At 43.9% G+C, this 27,293-nt stretch overlaps 2 protein-coding genes across 9 annotated transcripts in view; one reads left to right on the forward strand and one right to left on the reverse strand.

Moving 5' to 3' along the window:
- The window catches only part of LOC120384299 (galanin receptor type 1-like), a 68,924-nt gene extending 62,926 nt beyond the window's left edge, over positions 1–5,998 (reverse strand). For all 4 annotated transcript variants that reach the window (XR_005588741.1, XR_005588742.1, XR_005588743.1 and 1 more), the window contains exon 1: positions 5,872–5,998. The gene's annotated coding sequence lies outside the window, so the exon portion shown is untranslated. The remainder of the gene's footprint in view (positions 1–5,871) is intronic.
- Positions 1–27,293, forward strand: part of LOC120384298 (dipeptidase 2-like) — a 100,578-nt gene that overhangs the window by 11,254 nt on the left and 62,031 nt on the right. The window contains exon 1 of one of the 5 annotated variants that reach the window (XM_039502780.1): positions 21,346–21,365. The exons of 3 other annotated variants lie outside the window; for them this stretch is intronic. The gene's annotated coding sequence lies outside the window, so the exon portion shown is untranslated. Of the gene's footprint in view, positions 1–21,345; positions 21,366–23,003; positions 23,224–27,293 lie in introns of those variants that run through there. One more of the 5 variants, XM_039502782.1, reaches the window with a different exon arrangement.

Below are 27,293 nucleotides of genomic sequence, written 5' to 3' on the forward strand. Positions count from 1 at the left end.
TATCCCATAGTCCCCCCCCCGCCCCCCCCCCCCGGAACTTCCGTTGAGATCCCAGTGCCTGATGGGGCAAAAAAATCATTGTCGTGGGTGGTTCTAAATGTCACTCAGTCACTCCTTCGTCTGGGAAAAGCAACGGCAGACAAGCATTTCGTGCCTTTTCCTGATTTGCCTGGCAGATGATGCCATGGCATGCATCATGGAGCTTGTTTTGCGTTTTGTGCTCACTACCCGTATGTAGATGAGATTACAGGCAGCGCCACACAGAGCGCTACTTCAGCTTTGCATTTTTTTGCTTGCAGAGACAGCAGAGATGGTTACCAGCATAACCCACCACCATTCCATATCCTGGGAATTGGAACTGAGATCATGGTCCTGGCTACCTTTGTGTTGTTTTCTGCTGTGCTGCCTGGCCTGCAGCCAGCAAGCCAAAGCCAGTTAGATTTTATTGCCATTTGTTTCCATCTTTTCTTTTTTTGTTTTTGTTGCTAAATGCCCCTGGCCTGGCCGATCAGCCAGGGCAAAAATCAAAGATGAAAAAATTCCTAATCCTCCTTTTCAAATAGAATATTTAAAAATAGAAAAAATATAATATCATAGCTGCCTAAGAGAACCAAGTGTTAGAAGAACCAGAGAGCACAGCTGAGCTCTCTGAGAGCTAGCTCTGAGATTATGATCTGAATGCTATTCACAGGGGTGTCTGTTAACAACCCCCTTGTGTGACACCCTTCCACCTGTTTCTCCCTTTCTTCCCAGGCTTCCTTGGCCCCTCTGATTGTCCCCCCCATGTGTGTGAAAGAAAAAAGAATGCAGGACATAAGACACACTGACTTGTGGAGTGAAATGAGTGGAGGAAGAGATAGTCCAGCTATGATAGTCCAGAGAGACAGGACAGCAGGAGCAGTGCAGAGAGAAGCCAACAATCCCTGTGGGCAACTGGAAGGGTGGGGGCTTCTTTAGGGGGGGCCTGTGGGGCTGATGAGAGATCCTTACCCCAGCTTGATGATGATCCATCCATACATAAAATCATTCCACCATAGGCTGAAAAAAAGGGTAGTTACCAGTCCTTTGACAACATCAGCTGAGGCTGATGATGAGATCTGATTGAGATTGATGATGAGATGAGATTGATGATGGATATGAGGCATCAGCTGAGGCTGATGAGATGAGATGATGGGAATCATATTGTACATGGCCATGGCGGGGCACGGCTGGGTGTTGTGTTGTGCTGCAGCATCGTGTGCTGCAGCATTCAGCATTCAAGATAGGGTGACATGTAAAGGGGGAAGAAGAGTGTGAGGATTTCTTTCGCTTGGGGGGTGGGTGGGGTGGGTGGGGTTTGGTGCCCCTGCCTGCCAACTGTGACACTGCTGACCTGTTTTGAGCTTGAGTGAGCTCAAGAGAAAGCTGAGCCAAGAAGGCGGATAGAAAGGATTCTTAGGATCCCTTCAGTCCCTCCATCCATTTGATTCTTTGATTTTTTTGGTTTCTTGTCACGCTGCTTGCTGCAGTGCTTTGAGTCCTGCCTGGCGCTGAGTCTTTTAATTTTTAAAAATTTTTCTGATTTCTTGCTCTGTAGCGGAGATATGACGGATGCCTGCCCTGCCTGATTTCATCCATCATGCATGGTCCATGCGGCATTTTTTTTGATTTTTTTTGATTTCTTTGGCATGCGCTGATATTCAAAAGATCGGAGGGCTTTCAAAAAACAGGGCTCTTCCTGGGCTTCCACGCTTTTTTTCCTGTTTACCCATCCCTTTCCTGGGGGATAGCTCCAGGAGCGGTCACTGGTGCACTGTCACTGTGATAGCGTGGAGATCAGATACGGTAATCACTAAAATTAACCTAAATGTAAATATATATGTTAATGTTACTACCTCACTTAGCATTTAAGATAAGGAAAAGTACAGAAAGAGTTTAAAAATCGAGCCATTAAGCCTCGAAAAATTTTTAAAACTTTTGTAAATAAATTTTAAATAAGTGTAGACCAGGCCTCAGTATTGACTCCAGAGCAGGACTTTTTCAGATAGCTTAAGCAGCGATGAAAGCCACAGCAGGTCCATAACATTTGCTTTAGTTGAGACAGCTATGGCAAAAGGTTACAAGTTTTTGTGGTAATTTGTCAGGTGTATTTTTTGCTATTCACATAATTAAAGCGTGAGCCAAAAAACCTTTCCTGCTTGTGTTCTGGGCTCCCATTCCTGGATTAATTTGGAAATCATGAAACTAAGTGCATATACTGAGTTAGCCCATAGTACTAACATTAATATATGGTACCGAAGAGCGTCCGCTATCCCATTCCTCTGTTAAAACTTCCCTTTTTTGCAACAGGACATATCCTGGCAACTGTCTGTCTTTGAAACATAAAATTCTGTACTAACTCCACTAAATAAGTGACAGGCTTTTACCATGTAACTAATCCTTTTATTCAGTTTTTCCAGACAATACCACAATATGCCACTTAAGGCAAAAAGAAACAGATATAAGTGGTCACGCTGTGCTTTAATGGCTTCTGCACTGAAAAGTTACCATGGTGACTATCTTGGCTACATTTAAGAGGGAGCTTTGCTTACAACGGACCCACTGCAATTTTCTGTCCATTTTCCTATTCATGTTACTGGTGAGTAAAGTTACCTGTTTCTATAAATTACTAGATAATGCACAGATGATGAGGTACCTCAGAAGTAATGCAGACACTGCATAGCGGTGAATTTTGTTGACCCAAAAAAGACACACAGACCCCACACACAGTCATAAATTAAAGTCTGAAATCTGTAACACAATCTTAACTATGCTCTTGTGAAAAACTCCCACATAATGCACATTAACCCTTTTTTATACATAATTCCTGTTATAAGAGCACTGGTCTGGTTCATGTAATATTTAGAACAGTAGCTATCAGAGCTGCCTGACTTTTCACTGTGAGTTATCTGAATTTTACCCTGAATTGGATGAATAATTTTGAGTTTATGCCAAATTTTTACCTTATTTGCTGCAGGCTATAAGTCATGGTGTGACTAGTCACACCATTTCAGGTCCCTGATTCAGTCAATGAAACTTTCTAAATAGGAGAATAACAAATGACTTTCTGCACAAATACCCTTGTCTGCATGAAGGTATTGGTATCAGTGTAAAGACCAGCCATTTCTCAAACACCTGTGTGAAAAACTTTGTGTGACTAGCTAATCAAATGGCACCAACATGAAACCAATGAATAATGTGGAAATTGGATGACCATTCATGAACAGCTTTGAAATAGTGAAATAATCTAGTAAGAATATATTCCTAAATGGAGGATTTGCCTGATGTTTTAGCTATATCATCCGATTTTTGTGGGTCACAACCAAATATAAATAATACTTTGTAGTTTTTGATAGTGATCTGGCCAAATAAGGGAAATCCCTTTAGTTTTATCCTTGCTGTGTTCTTTCCACTCCAAATCCTGTGAAATGCATTAGCTCAATTTCTTAAACTAATACCATTGGGTTTTATATTCCTTATAGTATTAACTTCTGCGTAGTCACTGCTCTGTGAGAAATAGCAGTGCCTGCATTTTCTAGTTAATTGCACTAGGTTTGATATTGTGTCCTGGTTCTTGAACCTACTCTGACCAATTAGGAATAGTTTCTCATTGTGAATTATCAAATAATTTGATAATTTATGAATAAATCTTCCCATAAGAATCATCAGCCACAATGACTTTCTCCCTGACACAATTATTCAGGCTAGATCGTAAAGAGCCTGAATCCCCTAAACTTCTGTCACAGTCAATGGGAATTAAGTGCCCTCACCATCTCACAGATTCAGGCACTAGAGAAGTGAAACAGCTCTCTCTCTGTTCAGCTGACTCTTTTTTGCACTGATAGTGTAAACAACATTGGACCTTCTGTAGCTCAAGTCTTGGGCTACATTTGATTCATGTAATGTTTTTAGTTTGCTAGTGTTCTCTGTTACATCTTGTAACCTGCTACAAATATCATAGGAGCTTCTACTCTTGGCTCAATGAGTCTGTGCCCTGCTGCATTAGATTATTAGTAAACATTTATATTACAATATAGTTCAAAGGCTTTAACTGGGTTTGGGAGCCCTTTTGTGCTTGGAGCCTTACAAATAAAGATGAAACAATCCCTGTCCCTGGAAGGCTTAGTCTGACTCAGAACTGACTCTGGGAAGGGGAAGAGGATATAACATACCATAGTATTGGTTCAGAATTTACATGTTTTTGGTTTTGTTAATTTTTTGTACATTGGAGTAAAGGTAGGGTGAGGAATGGCTGTAAGAACAGGAAGGAAGATGGAAACTCATGGCTCCTTATACGTCCACCATAGATTCAGAGGGGCTATGGCCATTACATTTCACCTAGTTTCCTCTGTACTGAGCGTGATAACTTGTGTTTGACTCAAGTATATCTTTCAGAAGGGCATTAAGAGATGGAGAATTCATCACTTCCCTTGGAAATTTGTTCCAATACTTAATCATTTGAGCCTTATTTTCAGTTTGAATTTGTCTGGTTTCAGCTTCCAGACGTGGTTCTTGTTATGCCTTTCTCCACTAGATTAAAGAACCACTTAGTATTCAGTGTTTTCTTCCCATGAAGCTTCATATACACTGTAATCAGTAACCTCTCAATCTTTTTGATAAGATAAACAGTTTGAGCTCTTTAAGTATTTCACTGTGGCATTTTTTCCAGCCCTCAAATAATTTTGTGGCTCTTTCCTGGACTCTCTCCAGTTTTTCCAACATGCTTTTTAAAATGCAGACACCGGAATTAGACTCAGTATTCCTGTATTGGTTCCCATCAATGCCAAATACAGAGGTAAAATCACCTCCTCTCTCCTCATTCAAGAATTGCATATCCTTTTTTTTTAACATTACACACACTAAAGAGCACCTGCTGTTGCTTTTTTCCATCCCCCCCCTAAATTTTTTTTTCATCACTGTGCTCCAGGATACAGTTCTGCATTCTATAGGTATAGCCTTGTTCCTAGATGCATAACTTTGCATTTGACTTTATTGGAACACATTTGGTTTGAATAAGTCCAGTTTACTAAATGAACCAGATCACTCTTTCTGATTGTCCTGTCCTCATAATTTATCATCAATCTTTGTGTCTTCCACAGATAGCCAATTCTTCATCCATTTAACTTGTGCTGTATTGGTATTTTATCGTTCACATTATTTAATCAGAATGTCATGTGCATCTAAGTCAAATGCCTCACAAAAGTTTATAAAATCCACTCCGTTACCATGATCAGTGCAAACAGATATTTCTTGCTCTTGTTACTTCAAGTGGTTTTCTGCTTATTCAATTCCTGTATCCTTCACATGAGGAAATTGTTTACATTTTTGGTAAAATAACTTTCCTTATTTTATTAGTCATGACTGTATTTCACTATAGTTCCCCCAGGTGGTCTGTGAGAACGTGGCTTTTGTATGCACTTATTCTAGCACACAGGCAATGCTAACATGAGCATGATTTTGGTGTGGCTAGCTGTTGGCATATAATTGTAGTGCCTTTCATGTCTGATTTGTTCACATCAGCATTTAGGATGGCCCCATGTGGTGACATGAGGCAGCACAAGTTGTGTATTATCTGGGATCTGGAGAGTCAAAGACCTATAGGGTGCAATATCATGAATACATTTACTTTTAAACTCATTAGACCTCTCTTTCCTACGGGGAAGAATCCTACAAAAGGAACCCTCTTTGCTCCCTGTTAACTGATTGCATAGCCAGCATGTAGGATTTCTTTGCAAGTAACAGAAATACATTAAAATCAGACATTTTGAGACGATTACTGGGACGACTTCAAACCCCCCCCAAAAAACAACAACAAAGGTCAAGGTCAAGATGAGAAACAAATTCCTCTCTTACCACTTGAGGATCCTTGGAGCTGAGGCTGCACATTTTGTAAAGACTTGAGGCCTAGTTGCCAGTTCACACTTGGTTTTTGTCTTGATTGGTGTAGGTACAAGTCTCAGATCCACTTTTGTCAAGGCACTAGAGGAGGCATGAAATTGAGAGATTGCATAAGAATCATCCTCTGGAGGGAAGCTAAAGGAAATGGCCTATTGCTTTCTGTCTGTCTCCCATTGCTGGAAGAGTGACGGACTTTTTAGCATTAAATACAATTTGGAGAACCATAAGGAGATCATCCCTCTCTGTCTTTGTCTACTGACTTTCAAAACTTCGTCCTGTTTGTCTGGCTCTTTCTCTTAACTGAAAGCTGCAGGGACCATTGCTGGCACCGTGTCGTGTGAAAGGATGCATAACATCAGACAGTCATTTGGGGGTCTGGAGGATGAGGGAAATGATAACGCAGTATGCTGTCTGAGCAGTTGTATTTTCTTTCTCCACAAAAAAGCAACCCATGGCTAGGTGAAACAGGGCATTACCTGGGTGGGATGGAGAAAAGGAGCTGCTCAAAGCGAAAGGCTCTCTCTCAAGAACTGTGGAAGAATGAGTGTAAAAAGCTGTGGAAGGTTAAAGACGCTTGAAGCGCATTAACTGCCCCGCATACTCTGCTCTTCACCTCTCAGGGGTTTCAGAGCACTGCGGAAAGGGCAATAGCCAGTGGCAACATGCCTACTGGCATGGCTGGGTTGCAGAGCAAAGTGGAGATGGCTCTTGACAGCTGCATGGCCTGTGGCTTTTGGCAACTCAACATCCTTGAGGACCCAGATGAGCAAAAGGAAGTGATGGCTCTGAAAGCTAACAGATCATATGTTGGCTTGTTATCACAGTGTGTTGCCCAAGGGGCTCATGTGGGCCTTCACGTGCCTCTTCACACCAGACCAATTCAGTCTGGCCTAGTGAAATGAAAGCAATGGCAAGCAGAAGGCACAAGATGCCTAATCCAACATAACACATAGTTCTGTGATAGAGAATTTTGCAGCAGTAAGAACTGCAAGCCCACCACGGGGAATAAAGGCTGGTCTATACTTAGAAGTTTTACCAGTGTGTTAGAGAAGTATAATAATAATAATAACTAATAATTTTATTTATTTATTTGCTAGTATGGTTATACCAGTAAAAGCCCCAGGGTGGATGTAGTTATATTTGTATAAAGGTACCTTGTACCAGAATCGTTTGTTTTGGTTCCTGTACTGGAATGAGCTATACTGCTATAAGCACTCTTATACCAGTATAACTGTGGGCATGTCTACACTTGCCATTTAAAGTGGAAAAATTCCCTTTTTTGTGCAGAAACCGTGGAAGCATCTACACTTGCCAATGACTTTTTGCTTTGAAACTCAGAAGTTTCACCACAAAAAGAAAACCACCTCCATGAGCGGCGTACAGTTCTTACCGGTGATGTGCAAGTGAAGACACGTTTCTCCTGTTTACAGAGCTTTTAGCCTCCGCAGGATATCCCACAGTGCCTAGGTGACCACTCTGGCCAGCAGCTCTGCTGCTCTGACACCAGGTAAACAGACAGACACCCCTCTCGCTGTAAAGCCCTGGGAACTTTGAAACTCCCCTTCCTGTTTTCTTTGCAAGGGCTCACTTATCATCTGGCCAGGTGACAATGGCTGCTCCATGGAGCAGATGATCCCCTGCTTGGAGCAATGCTGAGCTATTGGAGCTGATCAGTGTTTGGGGAGAAGATGCCCTGTGATCACCCCCCACCTCCCACAAGACCTATTGTCAAAATGGAGAGAGCTGCACTGTGGGATAGCAGTCCTCAGTGCACTGCTCTCACCGGGGATGGAAGTGCTGCAAATGTAAACCCTCTCTGACGCCCATGGAACTAAGTGAGTACACAAACCAGTGCTTTTCTTTCACCAGTTCACTATCACAGTTGAAACCAACAGCGCAAAAACTCTGGAAGTGTAGAGATAGCTTGTGTCCATGCAAGAAGGGTTTTGCTGCTTTACCTGTATTAGTATAGTTAAAGCAAAACTTTCTAGTGTAGTCAAGCCCTAAATTTTAGCATTTACAGTGCTATACATCTTCAAAACAAGGTACAAGTAGTAGCTAATTAAGACACTCATTAACTATTACAAATCATTCAAGGAGTTAAACTTCTGTATATAACTCTGAGTACAGTAAAACATGCTAAATGAAATCTTGAACTTTGCAAATGTATTTGTAACGTTGTTCAGTTCCATCATTTTTGGGTCCTCAGCTAGACCTGTGCAAAACTAAACATACTGTGTTCACTGGGACTTGTGTGAATTTTTCAATTTTGATTCACTTGAGTTGCTGAGAGGCCTCTGGGTTGTTGCAAATAAAGTATTGATTGGCTTCCTTGCCTGGTCTTGAGGAGGTGAGTGTTTTCTGTCACCATACTTCATCTTATTATCCATTTCTTGGTTTTAGGGTTTATGGATAATGTTTCTTAGGTTTCACTTAACTAAATGCAGCAGTTTTCCTAAAGCAGTGATTTGCATGCATAGCAAATGTGCTGAATGTCTCTGCATAAGTGGAGAATGAATTTTCATAGGACAAATTATTACGGTTTGTATTTTTTTTCCATTACTGTTTTTATTACTCTGCTTCCAATGTGAATCAGGCTTCAGATTTAGTCATATGTGCTGCAAAACAGCATATGGTAGTGAGTTTTGAAATACTCTAATCCTAATGCTTTTCACTCAGATATTCTTGTGTCAGCAGGACCATGCCTATTCCTTGCATCACTCAGGTTGGACTTAGGTAAGGGCATAAACTACTCAGAGTATCAGAGAGAGAATATAGCATACTATAGCAAAGGTGTTAATGAAATGTGCGTTCCAAGTACTCAATATGAAACACTCCATAGAACAGTGGTTCTCCACCAGGGACACACATAACCCTAGGGATACGCAGAGGTATCCCAGGGGTACATTGACTCATTGAGAAAAGTACTAGTGAAGTCAGTACAACTGTTCTATATACTATACATTGAAATGTAAGTACAGTATTTATATTCCAGTTGATTTATTTTATAATTATATGGTAAAAATGAGGAAGTAAGCAATTTTTCAGTAACAGTCACTTCTGTATTTTTATGTCTGATTTTTGTAAGCAAGTAGTTTTTAAGTGAGGTGAAATTTGCGGTATGCAAGACAAATCCGACTCCTGAAAGGGGTACAGTAGTCTGGAAAGGTTGATAGTCACTCCCATAGAAGATTTAAGCATAGAACGAACCCTAGAAGACTGTGGGCTAAGCAGTCTCTCACCTCGATGGGGACTAATAGAGGAACTTATTTGTCACAGCACAGCTGCCTACACTCACATCCGCCCAAAGTACTCCACACAATCAAGAGTTAGTGACTAACGGGTTTCCTAGGAGAACAGGACAGGGCACACACCGGAAAGAACATGTTCTAACAAGATAGTGATCAAGGGAGGCAGAAAATGGAACTGTTTCTTGGCAACAAGATTAATTTGATACTTTAGCTGGAGTTTCTGCAACTGGAATTGATTGAAACTGCACTGTTCGAGGTATCTCAAACTTCGGTACATCTTGTAAATTACCTTAGAAAATCCTGTTACTAATTTCTCTTCAGTTGCAAACTGATGAACCGTCTCCAAATCCTATATTGCCTCTTTCCATTAACTCTTGAAAATATTATCCTCAAAACAATTTACTATACATTTACTTTGAATCTTCAGAATGAAAAGACCTAGTTAGCTAAAGCATTAAATAAAGTTTCTAAGCATCCCATAATAAAAACTGTAATTCCTAAGGTTAAATTAAATTAAATTAGGCTTTAATAAAGACTGGGCGTGGATGGGTCATTACACAAAGTAAAACCTATTTCCCCATGCTAATTCCCCACCCCCATTGCTACTTACACCTTCTTGTCAAATGTTGGAAATGGGCCATCCTGATTATTACTACAAAAGCTTTTTCTCTCCTGCTGATAACCCACCTTAATTGATTACTCTCATTATAGTTAGTATGGCAACACCCATTTTTCTCATTTTCTCCTGTGTGTATATATCTTCCTACTGTATTTTCCACTGCATGTGTCCGATGAAGTGGGATTTAGCCCACGAAAGCTTATGCTCAAATAAATTTGTTAGTCTCTAAGGTACAAGTACTCCTCTTTCTTAAGGTTAACTATGTTGGAGCAAAGGCCATTGTCTTCATCTCAGGTCATTGACTAGTAAACCAATCACAGCTGCAGGCTGTTGCCTGTTTTCCATGCTAAATTATTGCACAGAATAATAAATACTAAGAGGGAACTATTAGTTTTTGTCCCCACTGTCTACCAATTAATATTCATAAGGTTTGGTGCACCCTGTATTAGATCATTCCAACAGGTGATCATTCCAACATCTTCATCTCTGATGTGACACCACTGAAATCAATAGTTAGGAATGAATGCAGGCTTATAATGGGAGTTCTAGTACATAATGTAAATGATGTACCTATTTTACATAGACAAGTGTAGGAGGGGACAGGGCAGGGGTGGAGTTGGGGCCTGGGGCAGAAGGGGGTCAAGCACCCACCGGCGCCAGGAGAAATCGGCACCTATGGAAAGAGAAGTTTCTGTTTGTGAATCTGATCATTTCTAACTGTGGATATCTATTGTGTGTTCGATCAGGTACCATTTTATTCTAAGGGCTTGGCTACACTGGAGAGTTGCAGCGCTGGTAGTGGCTTTACAGCGCTGCAACTCACTCACCGTCCACACTTGCAAGGCACATACAGCATTGTATCTCCCTGGCTACAGCACTGGCTATACTCCACCTCGGCCTGGGGAATAACGACTGCAGCGCTGGTGATGCAGCACTGCTCCGCCAGTGTGGCCACCAAAAGCGCTGTTATTGGCCTCCAGACGTATTCGGAGGTATCCCAGAATGCCTGTTCAGCCACTCTGCTCATCAGTTCGAACTCTACTGCCCTGGCCTCAGGTGACCAACCATCAGACCCGCCCTTTAAATGCCCCAGGAATTTTAAAAATCCCCTTCCTGTTTGCTCAGCCAGGTGTGGAGTGCAATCAGTGAATCTTTCCAGGTGACCATGCCTCCACGCGCCAAACGAGCCCCAGCATGGAGCAATGGCGAGTTGCTGGACCTCATCAGTGTTTGGGGGGAGGAAGCTGTGCAGTCCCAGCTGCGCTCCAGCCGTAGGAATTACGATACCTATGGGCAGATATCAAGGGCCATGCTGAAAAGGGGCCATGACCCGGACACGCTGCAGTGCAGGGTTAAAGTGAAGGAGCTGCGGAGTGCCTATTGCAAAGCCCACGAGGGAAACAGCCGCTCCGGTGCTGCCCCCACGACCTGCCGTTTCTACAAAGAGCTGGACGCGATACTTGCGGGTGACCCCACCTCCACTCTGAGGACCACCATGGACACTTCAGAGCGGGGGGAGGAGGAGGAGGAGGAGGAAAGTGAGAGTGAGGGTACTGGGGTGGGGGGAGACACCCCGGAGTCCCTGGAGGCATGCAGCCAGGAGCTCTTCTCAAGCCAGGAGGAAGGTAGCCAGTCGCAGCAGCCGGTACTTGGTGGAGGACAAACAGAGGAGCGGGTTCCCGGTAAGCGGCTTTTATTTTCATGATGGAAATTTTTCGGGAGAGGAGGGAGGGTTAGGGCTGCATGCATGCATGCCTAGATGCAGAATAGCGCATTGATGTGGTCTATCACGTCGCGGTAATCGGCCTCGGTAATCTCTTCAAAAGTTTCAGTCAGAGCGTGGGCAATGTGCTTGTGCAAGTTTATCGGGGGAGGGATAGCTCAGTGGTTTGAGCATTGGCCTGCTAAACCCAGGGTTGTGAGTTCAATCCTTGAGGGGGCCACTTAGGGATCTGGGGCAAAAAAAAATTGGTCCTGCTAGTGAAGGCAGGGGGCTGGACTCGATGACCTTTCAAGGTCCCTTCCAGTTCTAGGAGATTGGTATATATCTCCAATTATTGGGAGAGCCACTGTGGTCCTTGTCCCAGTCAGGCTAATGCGTCTGTGCCACTGTGCTGCGAGGGGTGGGGGGACCATTGCTGCACACAGGCAAGCTGCATGGGGCCAGGGCAGAATCTGCATTGCTGTAGAAGACCCACCCGCGCTTCCCAGCAGCGAGATATCTTCCAGGATCAACTCCTGTGGAAAATGTTGGGATAGTGTTCAGTGTAGGTGCCCCCTGCAGCTGTTTGCTTTCCCCAATGCACAGAAACCCCGAGGACAGTACAGCCCTGAAGCAATCAGTCCCCCTTACTCACCATTTCGGGACTCCCGTGGGTTATGTGCACTCTCTTTGGGATGGGAAAATTATGCTATTGTGAAGACTGTTAGTGTGGGAATAACTGTCTGGTATAAACAATGCTGCCTCTGTTAAGTGTTGCATTTTTCGCCTTTATAGAAGCAACCTTGAGATCTCGGCTGCCCGTGTTAGCAATGTCTCAGACTACAAAACCTCCGGAAGAAGTTTTGCGAAAAAGCAAAGAAGACCTGCTGCAAGCAGTTATGCAGCACTCTGTCACAGAGAATCAAAACGTGCAGGACTGGAGGGAAAGGGAAAGCAGGATCCACAAGGAAAATGCAGCGGACAGGAAGAAAAGCACAAAGCAGCTGATAAGCATCATGGTGCGCCAAGCGGACTCTATCCAGGTGCTTGTAGCCATGCAGGCGGAGCACTACCGCCACCGCCCGCCCCTCCCCGTCCCAAAGCTCTTTCCCTTGTGCCCCAATGTCAGCTCAAAACCCCCTTCCCCAGCATCCAGGTTCTTACCACCACCAGCTGCCTCCAACACCTGTACGTTCACCAACCAGCCCTGAGAACTACGACCTTTACCCTCTGCACGCAACCCCCATCACCATGCAGTATAGGCATCCTGAAGTGCAGCAGTCATTGCACAGCACTCCAGACAGGACATATTCAAACCTGTGACTGTACAGTTCCCCACCCCTACCCCCCTGCCATTTTAGGTTCCCAAAAAGTTGTGTGTCTGTCAATAAAGTAATTTTCTTTTCAATAAATGAATTCTTGGCTTTGAAAACAGTCTTTATTATTGCAGAAAGTCAAAGATACCTTAGCCCAGGAAAGAAACAGGCACCGTAAATCAGCTTAGGAAACACAGATTCCTACTAACATTACTGTTGGTTTTCAGCCTCAAATTCCTCCCTCAAGGCATCCCTAATCCTTGCAGCCCTGTGCTGGGCCTCTCTAGTAGCCCTGCTCTCTGGCTGTGCAAATTCAGCCTCCAGGCGTTGAACCTCGGAGGTCCATGCCTGACTGAATCTTTCACCCTTCCCTTCACAAATATTATGGAGGGTACAGCACGCGGATATAACCGCGGGGATGCTGCTTTCCCCCAAGTCTAGCTTCCCATACAGAGATCGCCAGCACCCCTTTAAACGGCCAAAAGCACACTCCACAGTCATTCGGCACCAGCTCAGCCTGTAGTTGAACCGGTCCTTGCTCCTGTCAAGGTTCCCTGTATATGGTTTCATGAGCCACGGCATTAACGGGTAAGCAGGGTCTCCAAGGATCACAATGGGCATTTCGACATCCCCTACTGTGATCTTCTGGTCTGGGAAAAAAGTCCCTGCCTGCAGCTTCCTGAACAGGCCAGTGTTCTGAAAGATGCATGTGTCATGCACCTTTCCGGGCCAGCCTGTGTTAATGTCAATGAAATGCCCACGGTGATCCACAAGCGCCTGGAGAACCATGGAGAAATACCCCTTCCGATTAACGTACTCGGATGCTAGGTGGGGTGGTGCCAGAATAGGAATATGTGTCCCATCTATCGCCCCTCCACAGTTAGGGAAACCCATTTGTGCAAAGCCATCCACAATGTCCTGCACACGGTTCTTCTTAGTAGGATACGATTAATGGTCCTGCAAACTTGCATCAACACGATTCCAACGGTCGACTTTCCCACTCCAAACTGGTTTGCGACCGATTGGTAGCTGTCTGGAGTTGCCAGCTTCCAGATTGCAATAGCCACCCGCTTCTCCACCGGCAGGGCAGCTCTCAATCTCGTGTCCTTGTGCCGCAGGGTGGGGGCGAGCTCCTCACACAGTCCCATGAAAGTGGCTTTTCTCATCTGAAAGTTCTGCAGCCACTGCTCGTCATCCCAGACTTCCATGACAATGTGATCCCACCACTCAGTGCTTGTTTCCTGAGCCCAAAAGTGGTGTTCCATGGTGCTGAGCATTTCCGTGAATGCCACAAGCAATTTCGTGTCGTACGCGTCACGCGACTCACTATCATCATCGGACTCCTCATCACTTTGGATCTTAAGGAATAGCTCAACTGCCAAACGTGATGTGCTGGCGAGACTCGACAGCATATTCCTCAGCAGTTCGGGCTCCATTTCCCACAGAAATCACGCTGCACAGAAACTGTTGAGAGAGTCAAGATGGCGCCAAACGTGGATGGAAAAACAGGAATTGCTGGGATGTGAAGCGATGCATCACGGGGCGTTGGGACAGGAAGCAGAATGACCCACTCCCTTCGCCCCCTTCCCACAACCCACGGCGCCAGAATGGGAAGAGGTGCTCTGTGGGATAGCCCATAATGCACCACTCCCAACACCGCTGCAAATGCTGCAAATGTGGTCACACTGCAGCGCTTTCCCTACGCAGCTGTACGAAGACAGCTGTAACTCCCAGCGCTGCACACCTGCAAGTGTAGCCAAACCCTAAGACTGAAGGGCTGTGCATCCATCACAGTGAAGACCATGTAGATCATTGTTGCTACCACTGTTATAGAATTGCAACAAATCTCAGAGAAAGTATGTCAAATAGTAAGATGTCTATGGAAAAGTTAAGATTCGCTGAATAAATGCATACAAACAGCATAATCTTATCATTTTTGTACTTGAAATTATGAGTATTGGCTCTATACCTGTATTTCAAATATGTTTGCTCCTGTGGTAATGCCCACAAGGTATTTAGCCTACACATCTTGAAGGGACTATTCAAGTTAAGTGGCCCATCAAGGAACAGTGAACTCACAATGGACCATGGAAGACACCCATCCACGCCTGATGGACTTTCATGTGAACAACTAGAGTGTGGATAATGGCTTCTGCTGTGCCTAAGTGAAATCATGCATGGACCTGTGACTTGCCGATGTGACTTCAAATACCATCTTGCTACCTGTAATTTTCCACAATGAGAACAATGGGTTTCTCTTCGCTTGAGAGAAGTTATAAAAGGCTTTGGAAACATCTCCATTTTGCCTCTTTCCTGCTCAAACCTCTGGACTATGGATTTACACTAATGGGAGCATTCTGACTGAGGGACAGAGGACATCCCAATGATTTGGAAGCAACCAGAGACTTAGCAAGCCAGCAGTTTATTCAATCACTGCTACAAACCTGGTCCAAGAACTTTGCCTTTATTGTATGTATTTGATTCTTTTAGCCAATTTTAACTCTCTTCTTTCTATCTTTCTTTCTATAAATAAACCTTTAGATTTTAGATACTAAAGGATTGGCAACAGTGTGATTATTGGGTAAAATCTGAGTTGTATATTGATCTGGGTGTGTGGCTTGTCCTTTGGGATCAGAAGAACCTTTTATTTGATTACATTGGTTTTAAAGAACCACTCATCTTTAAGTCTAGTGGACTTAAGGGATAGACACCTGAAAACCCCAAAGCGTTTTACCGCTGTTAAATTAAGTACAATCCTCTTTTTTTTTTTACATCAAGCCTGATATTTCATAGCAATCACCTTTATCCACTAAGAATTGTGCACTCAAAACTTAGTTGTCTCATGTTGTAATAATTGTGTCCTTTTTACACACTGGATGATTTGTATCAAAGATATTCTGATTACTCTGCCAACTTTTTTGCACCTACATAATCAGTGCTGATTTCCTGTTGTGCATACAACTTATTTGCCAGTACTGTCTATTAGCATAATTTCATTGCTTTTTGGGGCTAAACACTTAATGGAAATGAATATGTTTACTCCTCCCAAGCAGCTGTTTTTCTACATATTAAACACCATTGTGGTTGTTGAGCAACTTTTTCAACTTGCCACATAAGAACTGAAATTTTAGTTGGCATAATATGAAAGATTTGTAGACGTGCTCTGGGTTTTTGTTTTGCTTTTTACATGAAGAACTGTTGCTTGAATAGAATAGTCGTTTCTGGCTTAATGTCTTGATAACCAGCATCTTAAAGTGCAGCTTGGACCATCTTTGTGAAATCAGTCTTTATGCTGCCAGTTACTGAAGGAAAACTACAGAAAAATCACAAGTCCAGTTAAGTATGGGATATATACTGAGCTAAGTTTTTATCCTAAAAGGAGGCTAGAAGTCTCATTTGAAAAGTCTCATTCTAATTCTTCTTTCTTGTTGGGTTAGAAATACTGCAGTGTCCTCTCATATGGCATCTTTGTCTTTTATCTTCCTGTCTCAGCCAGACTGGTCTCTCAAATTCAACAAATTTGGGGAAGGGTTGGTATGATTATTTCACCTCCTGTAGTACAGTAATTCCTGGATGCAGTCTCTAAAGTTTTGTTCCCTATGTGTAAAAATTACAGTTCTTCAATACACTTCCATGCAGAAAAATAATATAATATAATCAAAGGCCGTGCAACATTCAATTTGCCGGTCTGGTGACGAGCCAGACCTAGGTGGCATATTGTAATAACTTGTTTGGCATGAACAACAGAAACCAGATATCAATTTCAAGGTGATAATAATTGGTCCATCCACAATTTGAGAAGCTACTTGATGGAAATGGATTTGAATGCATTTTCTTTGATAGTGTTACAGACCCAGGTGCTATTTTAAGGTGATGCATTTTCTTAAAACTTTTGTCATAATCAACTCTCAGAGGTTGCACTATCCCCACTGCTGGAGTTTGTTCCAGGACATCTTGCTCCCCAGAACTGTGTATCTTTGACCTCCTCAGCACAGCTCCAAACCAGAAAAAGACAGAGCACAGGCAAACATAGCCCTGGCATTCCATCCAGTTCATACACCACGTACCAAGCTCTTTTACACTAATATTAATATACCCACAAATTACAGGTGCTAGAAGAGCACCCAAACTGTTATAAGCTGCTGATGTTTTTTAAATTCAGGGACATGTTGCTGGCTTGCCTAAGTCAGTGGGGGTCTAATGACGTGAGCTTACTTAGGGCATGTCTTCACTAGAAACATAAATCGACCTATATTGACCTAGAGCGGAGTTTGATAGAATTCAATGAGTTGCATTCTTTGCCTCTGACATGGCATATCTCCAGTCCTGTAACTAGAAGAGGAGCTCAGAGCAGGAAAGTCAAGGATGCTAACAAGCATTATGCCAGGAAAATCCAACGTGTGTGAAAGTAGTACTAACTCTGTCACACAACATTCTTCTTCTCGGTGAGCTCTCCTATTGTGTCCTTGATGATCCATTATGGGTAAACCCTTGCTGCTTATTGCTCATGGTTCCTTTATCCTTCAGATGCTTAATGATGATGTTCTTAATGTTTTATTCCATTATTTCACTAGTGTTGAAGCCTGGTAAACTTATCACTCTTGCCTCCTTGAAAACTGGTACCATGCTTGTCTTTATCCATTCCTCCACTACATCATTCAAAACAATTGCCTGTGGTTTAGTAAGTTTGTTTGCCAATTTGCTTAATACCTTAAGATGCATGTCATGTATATTTGCTAATTTGCTTATGTTCACATTTTCCAGAATTCCCTTATCTGCTCTTTATCCATAGCTTTGGTTAGAGGCTTTCATTACTTCCTCATCGTCAAACATGTGTGTCTGTACCTTATTGTGATGGTCTCAAGGAGTTCAATTTATTTAGCTTAACAAAGGGAAGGTTAAGGGGTGAATTGGAACACACTCTACAAGAACCTACATTGGGAACAAATATTTAATAAAGAGCTCTTCAATATAGCAGATAAGAGCTAACACGATCGAATGGCTGGAAGTTGAATCTAGACAAATTTAAGCTGGAATTAAGGCATAAATTTTGAACAGTCAGGTAGTTAACCACTGGAACAGTTTATGTCGGGTTGTGGTGGATTCTCCATCACTGGCAATTTTTGAATCCTAGTCCACCCAGATCCAACACAAGGTTACTAAAGTCTGCAGATCAGATTCTGAATACCAGCGGGGAACAGGTTCCTTGGGGAAGACCACATCATTTTCACATTTTTTCTTTTCCAGAGTAGAATGGCACTTCAGAGAGAGAGAAATGTTCCTTTGTAGTAGGATGGAGCTTCAGGACCCATAGCAGAGAGTCTGAGCCCAGATCAGCTGACTCAGACTCTCGCTATGGGGCTAAAAATAGCAGTGTAGACACTGAACAGGATCAGATCAGTGTAGACATTCCCACTTGGGCTGGAGCCTGGGTTCCGAGACCTGCCCATGCTTTGCCCCCCACCCCCCCCGCTTCCAGAGTGGGAACATCTAGACTACTGGGTTTAGCTCTGTACTGCAAGCCTGAATCAGCTGATCTGCTCTCTGAGAATCACTGCTGTGGGCCTTTTCTGTAGTGTAAATGTACCCTGAGTGTGCAGCAAGCTAGGTGTGAACCTATAGCTCGCTAGCCTGCCATGTGCTAACTGGCAGTGTTTGAAACAGCAGTGCATCAAAGCACACTATGGAACACTTAGTTCACAGTTGCAGGGTCCCTATGGTGACTTAGGGCTTGTCTACATGAACAGTTGAACTGTGGCAAGCTAGGGTTTAAATCTACCCCGACCAGCCTGCTGTGCTGTAACTGTCCCTGTGTGCCCTGCTGACGTACATTAACTGTTTATTAATGCACTTTGAGCTAGTCCTCTTTGAAACAGGACTGGCTGGAAGTGCATTAGTGAATTGTTAATGTGTGTCGGCAGGGTGCACATGGGCACTTAGAGTGTGGCAGACTAGAGCAAGGTAGCTTCACACCCAAGCTTCCTGTGGTATAAGTGATAGACAAGCCCTTACAATGCAGCAAGCTGGTGCACAGTAGATTCAGACCTGGCTTGTTGCGCAGTAAGGGTAACTCTGCACCAAGTCTCCATGTAGACATGTCCTAAGCTTTGAATGCAGTATTTCAAAGAGTTTATAGAAACTGATCTGATCTTGCTCAGTGCAGAACTTGTTATGGTCTCATTGATGTATTTCACTATCAAGTATTTAGATAATAAACTTTCTGCCATTAACCATATTATCAGAGATTAGATGCTAACAAATCAGAAACTCGCAGGTAAATCAGTTTGACCATAGATTTCAGTTGAAAATGCTAAACAAATCTCACATGAAACCAAAAAGAAATTGGGATGTTCGTTGAGCTAAAATGCCAATGACACTGAACAACTCGAAAGAGACTGTTTCACTGATAGACTCTGCATTCTTAGTGGAGATAATCTTATTCTCCACTTATTAGTGCACCAGTTGAATTGGAACCATGACAGCCAGCTAGGAGAGTATAGAACTGATACCTCACATAGTTTGAAGGAAATTACAAGCCAACAGAAGAGCTTCCGCTTCCCATGCATCCTCCCCAACAATTCTGTATTAGCTTACAGGTTAACCCTTCAGTTGAGAACATTAGCTGTATACTCGAAGTAGCACCCAAAAGATGTTCAGGTAATGTGGAAAACTGCCTCTGCAAATCAAGTCTAGATACAATCTGTCTATTCGTTTCTCTACTACCGTGGAACCAACCTGCTTTATCAGAGCAAATCCTTGGACCACTTGGAAGTCGGGGTAATGGTGTGAGGTTACATTTAGTCCTCACAGATTCTACTCAGCACTGAACAACATGTACATTTGTTTTGAGAGGTGCATCTAGTTTCACTTTACTTCCTCCTTAAACCCTGGTTAGTCTTTTAGGAGCGATGCGTGTTGTACAGCACAGGGTCATTTAAGGTTTCTTGAAAAAGTTCAATTTTTAATCTGGAAAACTAAAAAGAAAAATACTTAGGTGAGTGTTTCTATGAGACAATGATCTACAAGTCTTGCTAATTTGGAAGCAGGCCTGCTCAGTTTGGATTAATTGAACATAGATTTTAAAGACTCTCCCTCCCTCTTTGGGATGAAGGATTTTGCAATGTTTCATTGAGACTCAAAATCTCTTAATGCACTCAGCTTCTTTTGTGTTTTTAAGTCTGAATGTTTTTTATAGATTTCAGTGTGAACTGAACTACAGTTTTCAATTCTTTCAAGGATGATTCAGGGTAGAAGGGGTAAGAAGATGTGTAGAGGAAAAAGTGGGGTGAAACCTAGCTCTAGCCAAATACTACCCCTTTGCAGCAAGCCCAGGTACAAAACGGAACTAGAGAAATTGTAAGACACTTGGCTGCAAATAGTAAAGTAGTCTCTGAGCTAAAAGGATTTTAGTCAGAAAAACAGAGGATGTTTAATAAACTGGTAAGTACTTCATCATCATCAAGTGGTATAAGTAGATCACCCTGCTGCTTCTTTTTTGTTCCTAATAATATACTTAAACATTTTCTTTTTTTAAGCCCTGCCAGCCATGGATTGGAATTAATTTACTGGGGGAGGAGGGCCGTAGGTCTACGGCTCATTAATAGAGCCTATATAGCCTATATGTCTTCTTTTCGTATTTTCACATAGGCAGTCTTCCTCCTGGCAACATGCCTTCTGTAATGCTTCCTCCAGCTATGACTGTCACTGGCACCCATGCAGGTAATCTCAGCAGATGAATCAAGACTGAGTGTACACAAAGGCTAAACTACCATTTCATCCATAATGGCAGCCACTGAAAGCTGGATTGACATTTGTAGGCAGAGCAGTATTTTGTGCTGCCCACCTGCGTTTACCTTCATTGTGGATAAGGAGACCCGAAGAGCCCTGGAACGGTAAGTCTGGTAACCTTTTAGGTACTAAAATAAGTGGTAAGATTTTCAAGAGCTCCTCATGTTGGGTTCTGAGCTCGTCTACCAGTCTGGGCTCGTGTGTCACCATGGGAGCGGCCGGGTGTTGAGCCCTCCTAAAAACCTGCCCCCTATTGTGGGCACTGAGCTCTTCTGAAAATGTGGCCTTAAACGTTAAAACTCCCACGTACCAGAAACGCTCTAGTTCAGGGGTCGGCAACCTATGGCACGCGTGCCAATTTTTAATGTCACGCTGGAGCCTGCCGGGACTCCAGCATGCCATTAAAAATCCTGCCCAGCCTGGCTCGCTCTCCTCTGCCCTCTGCTCCCCGCGCGGTAGCAGGGAGCAGAAGCATAGCCGTGCGCACGGGGTGGGAAAATGGCCCCACTCTCCCGGCACGGCAAGCTGCGGGGTCCACGCTCTGGGGCCGGAGCGCCGGCTGAGCGCAGCAAGCTGCCAGCCCCTCCCCTGGAGTCCTGCCGCCGCGTGCAGCGCTCTGGGGGGTCGGGGCTGCATGCTCCTGCGGGGCAGCGTTTGGCTCCGCGGGGAGGCAGACACACTCCCTGCCCTGCCGCTGCCGTGCGCAGCACTCTGAGGGCCGGGGATGTGCTCTCCGGCAGGGCAGCGTGTCTGGCTCTGCGTGGAGCCTCAAGGTAAAGGGCCCAGGGCTGGGGGGGGGTTGGATAAGGGGTGGGGGCAGTCAGGGGACGGGGAGCAGGGTGGGTTGGATGGGGAGGTGGAGTCCCAGGGGTTAGGGGCGGGGTCTCTGGAGGGGGTAGTCAGGGAGCAGGGGTTGGATGGGGCATAGAAGTTCTGGGGTTTGTGAGGGGCAGGGGTGGATAGGAAGCAGGGCAGTCAGGGGACCGGGAGCAAGGAGGGTCCTGGGGGGGCAGTTAGGGTGGAGGGGTCTCTGGAGGGGGTGGTCAGAGTACAAGGAGCTGGGGGGGTTGTATGAGTTGGGAGTTCTGGGGGTCCTGTCAGGGGTGGGGAGTGGTTGGATAGGCATGGGAGTCCCGGGGGTCTGGCTGGGGACTGGGGTGTGGATAAGGGTCGGGGCAGTCAGGGGACAGATAGGGGATAGGGTCCAGTCTGAGGACAAGGAACAGGGAGGCTTAGATAGGGGATGGGGTCCTGGGGGGCAGTTGGGGGCTGGGGTCCCAGGACGGGGTAGTCAGGGGACAAGGAGCAGCGGGGTTGGGAGTTCTTAGGGAGGCAGTCACCCAGCCCTCTCCCCTGAGCCTTACCCCCACACATACACCACACCCTCTGCCCTGAGCCCTGCACACCCCCCAGACCCCAGCCCTGAGCCCTGTACCTCCCTCATACACACCCAGCCCTCTGCTTGACTCCTTCATCCCCCCCACAACCCTGACACCGGCCCCCCGACCCATACCCAGGCCCCCCTCTGCCCTGACACCTACACCCCCCCACATACCCAGCCCCCAGCCCTGACTCCAGCCCTCTTCCCCCAGCCCTCTGGGTCCTGGCCCCTCACAGCCTGCTGCTGGTCTTGGGTTCTGGCTGATGGACCCTTGCCAGCCGGGGTCCCGGCCACAGGCCTCGCTTAGCCCACTGCCGGCCTAGGTGAACAGAACCCCAGGCCAGCAGTGGGCTGAGCACAGGGCCGGCTCCAGACCCCAGCGCGCCAAGCGCGCGCTTGGGGCGGCATTTTGCCGGCAGGGCAGCAGGCAGCTCCGGCAGACCTTCCACAGTCATGCCTGCGAGAGGTCCACCGGAGCCGCGGGACCAGCGGACCTCCCGCAGGCATGACTGCGGAAGGTCCGCCGGAGCCGCTTGCCGCCTTCCCAGCGCACCCTCCGCAGGCACGTCTGCAAGAGGTCCCCCGGAGCCGCGGGACCGGCAGCGCGCCCCCTGTGGCATGCCGCCATGCTTGGGGCGGCCAAATTCCTAGAGCCACCCCTGGCTGAGCGGGCCGGCAGCGTAAGATCAACATTTTAATTTCATTTTAAATGAAGCTTCTTAAACATTTTGAAAAACTTGTTTATTTTACATACAACACTAGTTTAGTTATATAATATATAGACATAGAGAGAGACCTTCTAAAAAACATTAAAATGTATTACCGGCACGCGAAACCATAAATAAATGGTGAATAAATGAATAAGTGAATAAATGAAGACTTGGCACACTGCTTCTGAAAGGTTGCCGACCCCTGCTCTAGTTAAAATAAGTCTCTGAAAACTAGCCTTGTCCAGTATGTTCAGAATGAGATGCAAGAGGTCTCATGCATGAAATCACACACCACTTCAAATTGTTTTCTGAGAAACAGCAGGGCATCTTATCAAGGACAGTGGACAATGAGCCATTGATTCGTGGTACGCTCAATATTCTACTCCACTCTTACTCTAAAAAGGAAAATGCATGCGCTGCTCTCTTCCTTATCCACTTGGTTTCTTACTCTTGATCACATCCCAAGATTGAAAGTGAAGTGAGAAGCCTGCCACAGCCATCCAGTGATACTTGCAAAGAAGCCGCATTGTCTTTTTAAAAGTAAGTTTAATGTTGTTGTTGAAAGATGCTATATTGGAATCTTCTCATCATAGAAAAGGTAGAGCATGTCCAATGAATACAGGAGTCCTCGTTCTGAAATATGCCTTCATTTTTCTCCATGCACTGTCAGTGAGCACCAGCTGTGATAGTGGAGATGATACCTGTCCACTGAGACAGAAGCCACCACGTCTTTCATTAACTACAAAGTATGGTAGCTGTTTGATCACTGCTTCAAATCCAACTTGGGTCTATAATGTATACAAAGGGTGAAATACATTAAATCCTATCACCATTCCTCTGAGCAGCCTATATTTTGGCTAATATTCAAAACTACTTTTTCATGTGAAGCTGATAGTCCCTTTAATAGCGAACTGTTGCTCTGGACTTGACTTTTGAAAAGCATAGGTGTACATACCATGTATGGCTTTTGAATGTTTAAATGTTCTGGACTTGTAGTAACTGCACATGCAAGTTTGGTGTGCGTTTGTTTCCATTTGTATGTCTAAACTTACAATCAGTCCTTCTGTCGCGAAACAGTCGAGAGTTATTTGCCAGACACTTCGCAAAGAGAAGCTGTTAAATATCTGTTGAATTTCTAGCAAGTGGCCACACAGTTTTCAGAACTTCACAAGAGGTACAATGTTCCAAAGTACAGGATTACTCTGCAAAGTAACTGTGTAAAAATGTCACCTTTAATCACCTATGTGTTTTCAGGACTATCTACAATTCCATGTATGCCTGTTAACACTGCAGAGCATCAGACCTGTAGGAGATGAAGCTACATTCTATTTGGTCTCACTTCAGAAACTGAATTGATAAGCAAATTGTGTGCTTGGCTACACCTCCCCAGCCCTTTGAAGGCATGTGGGGGGTGGGGCCGGGGGAGGGACGGACAGGTGTGCACAGGTATAACTAAAAGCAAAAAATGGCCTCATGGTTAAGGCACTGGACTGGGACTTGGAATACCTGTGTCCAGTTCTTGACTCTGCCATAGACTCAGTGTGGCCTTAAGCACTTGACTTTTGACTTAATCTACTCTGTGCCTCCATTTCCTATCTATAAAATGAGGTAATACTTCCCTACCTCACATGGGTGTTGTGAGGACAGAATCCACAAACCAAGGCACTCAGACACTATGTTGATGAAGGCCATCAAAGTACCTAGATAGACACAGATGATATGTATCCAACCAAATCTTTCTTACTGGATCTTACTCAGTATTCAGAATAACAACAAAATCCTTTGATATTTCTAATCCTAGGGTGAATTTGCAGGGTTGGCAATTAAAACAAAACATCTTCCTGGACAGAAATACTGAACCTTTTTATGCCCCTCTTAATGACATTTCAGAGTAGACCTGACCTTTAATTCCATTATTCCTGATTTTACATATTATTGACTTAAATACACATTGAACTTTTAATATTGTTATTTTTTTCACTCATTATGCAGAACTGCAAATATTTTTGCATTGCTTGACTAGATGGTTTACAAAAATAAAAATTCATACTCCCTTCGTACATATATTTTTATAGTCTGATAAGTAGGGTGCATAATTCCTTATGAGGTTAAAAAAAAATCTTGCTAGATCAAGCTTCTAACTGGGAAGCTACTTCCACCTTGTGGCAACTTTTACTGACTGCACTCCCTTGTTTTTATTTTGTATGTTGTTGCATAAAGTACTCCTTTTGATCCAGACACAGTTCCTCAGAGCAGAACCACAGTTAAAGCATTATGGAAACTGCCTTAATACTTCTGACATTTCACTGTGTCAGTATTGCATCCGATGAAGTGGGCTGTAGCCAATGAAAGCTTATACTCAAATAAATTTGTTCGTCTCTAAGGTGCCACAAGTACTCCTGTTCTTTTTGCGGATGCAGACTAACATGGCTGCTGCTCTGAAACCTATTGCTATTGAAGTCACTTTCAGTATTATGGTCATTTCCATGGAATATTCAATTACTTGGCTTAGTGTCAAATGTAATTCAGTTTGTGATGACACACTGTCTGCTTACCCTTTAAACATTGCACTAAGCAAATTAATTCCCCTGTAAAAGGAAGTTGTATGGAGGAATTAGTTATGTACATTTTTTGATGATTTATAATGTACAAAGAACAGTTCAATTTTTTAAAAGCTCTTTCTGCTTAATTTTTGCATTGGAAATTCAGGTTTTGCCTTCACAAGAAAACTCTGGCTTCGCGAAAGCTGAAGGAAAGACTGAGTTTAAAACTTTCCTATTTTTAACATTTCAACTTCAGTGACTAAAACATTGTAAAGAGAAAATGTATTTGCTAAAGATTAAACAATCCTGACTCTTCAAGGAGGGAGAGCTCATAATACACATGCTCTGAGTCATCCAGGAGGACCTCTAAAGAACAGGGAAGACCAGACCAGACACTCCAGATTCCTTAGTGTAAGAAGCAGAAAAAACTTTAAAAACTATCTCCAGTATTTAAATAGCAATGTCACATTTTGCTTTTTAGTGTCAGAATTGTCCTTTGTATGCCAAATTTATAATTAAGCAAACAAAAAATCATGGAGGAGTAGCACCTTTGTCAGGTTTGCTTCAGCACTAGGATGTGATTAGCCTCACCAGATAAATATTGGCAGAAAGTCTGTTTCAGAAAGAGGTAGCATCATCTGCACCAACCCATTGTATCTTTTCAGATCTCCATGCTATTCCTTTCTTTTCAATAGATGCCATGATTGAATACCATGGCAGAAGCCTAGCAGTTAAGTGAACCTGTGATTTATTTTGACCCAATTGTGACTTTCTTTCTGCTGACTACAAAGTTTTTTGTGGCTCTATAAGATGCTCCACAACGATATCATGTTCAGAACAAGAAAAATAAAAACAGCTGTGTGCTTCTGATTATGTGGGAGATAAGAAATACCTAGCTTCAGACTTTTTTCCTGTTTATCTACAGCTGTTGGTGACCTGCGGCCAGTGCAGCTGTGTGAATATACTATACTGCAAATAGACAAGGAAAACTGTATATTACACTAGCTGAGCTTACTCCTGCCAAATTGAAGTCATGCTAATTGTTGCAGCTACACGGATTGGGGAATCAAGGCTAACTCTGTAGACAAAGCGTTTGACTAACTTGGTTCATGATCTGTTTGGATTTCACTAGGTTTGGTCAATACTTAAATGGGAGACCTCCACTGAAAAGCTCATTGCACGGATCCCAGCTCATGTAGGGGTAGGGGGCAATGAGTTGGCAGACAAACAGGCAGAAGATGCTGTTAAAAATGAGCAAGTTGATTTAAAAATCTCTTTAAGTAAACTGGAGTCTAAAACTCTAAGCAGGTGTTGAGAGGGGAATGGCAGGAATACATACGGGCAAAAGAAACAAGGGGGAAAAGATTCCATGAAATATGTCCGAGAGTCCAAAGTGCTAATATACTCCAAGGCCCTGAGAAAAAGAGTGAAGTGGCTCTATTTAGAATTTTAACTGGCCATTGCAGTTTAAATAGTAATTTATATATGGAGCTATACCTATCTCATAGAACTGGAAGGGACCCTGAAAGGTCATTGAGTCCAGCCCCCTGCCTTCACTAGCAGGACCAAGTACTGTCTTTTGCCCTAGATCCCTAATTGGCCCCCTCAAAGATTGAACTTACAACTCTGGGTTTAGCAGGCCAATGCTCAAAACACTGAGCTGTCCCTCCCCCTTTTGTTTCTACAGATGGATTATGTAGGACGTGCAAGGTCCAGGAAATGGTTGATCATCTCATTTGGGAGTTCAAAGAATGTACCATTGAAATGAGATATTTATATGAAAAATGTAGAAGCCTTAAAGTATCAACATTTTCACTGTGACACGTAGTAAGAGCATCAGGAAAATAGAACTCTATTTTTTTTTAAAGGAATAATGCAATTCTTTAAGAACACGGGGAGCTGTGAAAAACTTTAATGCTTGAATTATCTATAGTGTCCAGAACTTGGCAGATACAGACTTGGCAAGTGAGTCTAAACAAAGTTGATTTCATTTCATGAATTAGAAATGACTTGGAGCTCAGTAAAAGGAATTGCTTGGAACTTTGATGATGTTCCACCAAACAGTAG

Source organism: Mauremys reevesii, linkage group 16 (assembly GCF_016161935.1).
Source record: "Mauremys reevesii isolate NIE-2019 linkage group 16, ASM1616193v1, whole genome shotgun sequence".
NCBI lineage: Eukaryota > Metazoa > Chordata > Testudines > Geoemydidae > Mauremys > Mauremys reevesii.